We start from the raw sequence: 2,707 nt of genomic DNA, 5'->3' as shown, positions 1-2,707 counted from the left end.
AAACTTCGAAACAAGGAAGTTACAGTTATGGTTGCAAATACCCTGAAAATCCTCCCTTCTCTGGTGTGTCTTTAGAGCTGATGTGTATGATGACTAAAGCTTTTTTCCCCATCAGAGCGATACTGTTGACCTTACTGTATTAGCCAGTTCTTGTCTGATACATCAGCTGGGGTGCTTGCTTATTCTTCAGGAAGACTAGGAGCGGGGAAAAGCTTTAGTCATCATACACATCAGCTCTAAAGACACACCAGAGAAGGGAAGATTTTCAGGGTATTTGCAACCATAACTGTAACTTCCTTGTTTCGAAGTTTTCCCGCTATTTGCTAATCTAGCCTTCACCAAGAAATTACATGCAAGCAACAATTTACAGATAGCCTAAACTATTTTTAAAATGGTTGTTCACCAATGTGTTATATTTTCCAGCTACATGATTGCTTTTGAAAAGAATTTCTTTGGAAATTTCCACAACTCAAAAAGCAAAAATTAAAATATTATCTATAAAGTATTTTTTTAAAAAACTCTCCTTACATGAATAAGCTTTTAACTAATATGGAAGGTGATCAAACAAAATTTAACTGGTTAACATCAGGGGATTTAAAACAGGAGATAATAAAACAGGAACAACATTCTGTATTCTCCTTAATAGGAAATGCATAAGTACAATACTTGCTTTGTGGTGGTGCTGAAAAGCATGCCCAGCTTGGGAGTACATGCCTCAGTGTCATCCATTCATTGAATGAATGGAGCAGTATTATAGCAGTATTTCTCAACCTTGGCAAGTTGAAGATGTGTGGACTTCAATTCCCAGAATTGAAAAGCTGACTGGGGATTTCTGGGAGCTGAAGTTCACATATCTTCAAGTTGCCAAGGTTGAGAAACATTGGCTTAGTCTCACTCTTTACACCATCTCCTTCAAACTAGGAATATTAAAAAGGAGCAACCTCTACCATGCTTACAAGTTTGCAACAGGCAAACAGAACCCGAGAGCCAATATGGGTTTATTACTCCTTTAATTTCCAATCAAAACTCACATTCAAAAAGTTGGAACAGCAAATCCTATGAAGAAGAATCTGGCTCTTATTTTTTTTGTAATAAAGCAGGATGTATAGCAATCTTTAAAATATTCACAGGAAATACTGAAATATTTAGAGTCATTGCTATTGAGGTGGGTAGCTTCGTTTATTTAAAATAAATTTCAACAGAGGAATGAAGTTTTGCCAATTCAAGTATATCCCTTAGGAGTTTGCGGTAGTTCGAATGTGTTAACAGGGAAGATTGAAAGCTCAGCAGAACATCTATTAATATTCCAAGTTAAGTATGTGCATGTGTGAGAGCCTTGTTGGTGTATTGGGTTAAGACAGGGGTAGGCAAACCTTGGCTTTTATGACTGGAGGACTTCTACTCCCAGAATTCCTGAGCCAGCAGGAGTTGAAGTCCACTAGTCATAAAAGAGCCAAGGTTGCCTACCCCTGGGTTAAGACATCAGGCTAGAAATCAGGAAACCACAAGTTCTGGTTCCACCTTAAGCACAAACAGCCCTAGGAAACAAGACAATGGCAAACCACTGCTGAAATCTTACCAAGAAAACTGCAGGGACTGGTATAGGCAGTCCCCAGTAGTCAAGAACTAGTCGCAGTGTTTCTCAACCTTGACAATTTTAAGGCATCTGGACTTCAACTCCCAGAATTCCACAGCCAGCATTGCTGGCTGTGGAATTCTGGGAGTTGAAGTCCACATGCCTTAAAATTGTCAAGGTTGAGAAACACTGAACTAGTGCGTGGACCATAAATATCTTTCGTTCTTCACTGTTATAAGGCAGTAATACCTTTCTACACCCAACTCAAAATAATAGGGCAGCCAGAAACTCACATGTCGCTTTAAAAAAAATAAATATTCGCCATGGAACTGATAGGACTTTTTAGGTGACTCCACATCTTTCAGCTTGGACAGCTTTGCAAGACATTCCTCCATACATTCCTCACTCAATTCTTCTTGCCTGGAACAGACAGAAATCAAAGATAGAAGGATTACTCCGCGTCCCTGACAAAAGCAAGGCAAAGCAAATTAATAAAAAAAATTTTTATAAAAAAAAAAAAAGCAAGGCGTATAAAAAAATTCCCAGCCAGTCCCCCAATTTACTCCTCACGGTACAATTTGGTGCGTCAGACAAGTTCTGGCTAACAGCAAAAAGTTCAACACTTCCGCTCTGATGGGGAAAAAAGTCTTAAAAGTCATCACTAGCACCAAGCTAAACCTTCAAACTCTAAGATCGCATCTTGGAAGAAGAGCACGGTGAAAGAACAATGCAGGCGGAGCGGGGGGGAGGAAAACGGGACACTCCTAAATACATTTTGCATAACCTTAAGGGAAAGTAGAGCAGGCTAATTTAGGGAGAAAAAAAGAAATTTAGGGAGAAAAGAAAAGAAAAGAAAAGGAGGGATGAGAAATCGGCGAGGCAAGCTACAATCTCGCGGACGACGAAGATGGCGGCGGATCGCCGAGCTCCGTCGTCCACGAAGAGCCCCGCTCCTCACCTTTTCAGGAAAACTCCCCAAAAGAACGCGTGCGTCTGCGTCGCGCCCTTATATAGGCTAGAGCAGCTTGGTGCGCATGTCCGTCCAAGGTATTTTGGGAAATGTAGTTTTCAAAGTCCCTTGGTGTCTGCTAGTACTTCCGTGCTTTTCTTTGAGAGGTGTCTGGCGTTACG

The 2,707-nt window shown here is 40.6% G+C and overlaps 1 long non-coding RNA gene and 2 other non-coding genes across 4 annotated transcripts in view; 1 reads left to right on the top strand and 2 right to left on the bottom strand.

Moving 5' to 3' along the window:
• The window catches only part of LOC107301549, a 5,519-nt gene extending 2,959 nt beyond the window's left edge, over positions 1 to 2,560 (bottom strand). The window contains exons 1-2 of one of the 2 annotated variants that reach the window (XR_001549309.1): positions 2,535 to 2,560; positions 1,870 to 1,996 (exon numbers count right to left, since the gene is read on the bottom strand). This is a non-coding gene — a long non-coding RNA (uncharacterized LOC107301549). Of the gene's footprint in view, positions 1 to 1,869; positions 2,065 to 2,534 lie in introns of those variants that run through there. The other variant, XR_001549308.2, reaches the window with a different exon arrangement.
• LOC114923792 lies at positions 77 to 167 on the top strand. Its single transcript, XR_003810713.1, has one exon. It is a non-coding gene; the product is annotated as a small nucleolar SNORD12/SNORD106 (small nucleolar RNA).
• LOC114923793 lies at positions 2,154 to 2,248 on the bottom strand. The gene has a single exon (XR_003810714.1). It is a non-coding gene; the product is annotated as a small nucleolar SNORD12/SNORD106 (small nucleolar RNA).
• Positions 2,561 to 2,707: the final 147 nt, after the last annotated feature.

This window comes from Protobothrops mucrosquamatus, unplaced genomic scaffold (assembly GCF_001527695.2).
Source record: "Protobothrops mucrosquamatus isolate PMUCROS unplaced genomic scaffold, P.Mucros_1.0 scaffold14337, whole genome shotgun sequence".
Lineage (NCBI taxonomy): Eukaryota > Metazoa > Chordata > Lepidosauria > Squamata > Viperidae > Protobothrops > Protobothrops mucrosquamatus.
Note: the sequence above shows the minus strand (reverse complement) of the source record. Positions and strands in the feature narration are given on the sequence as shown.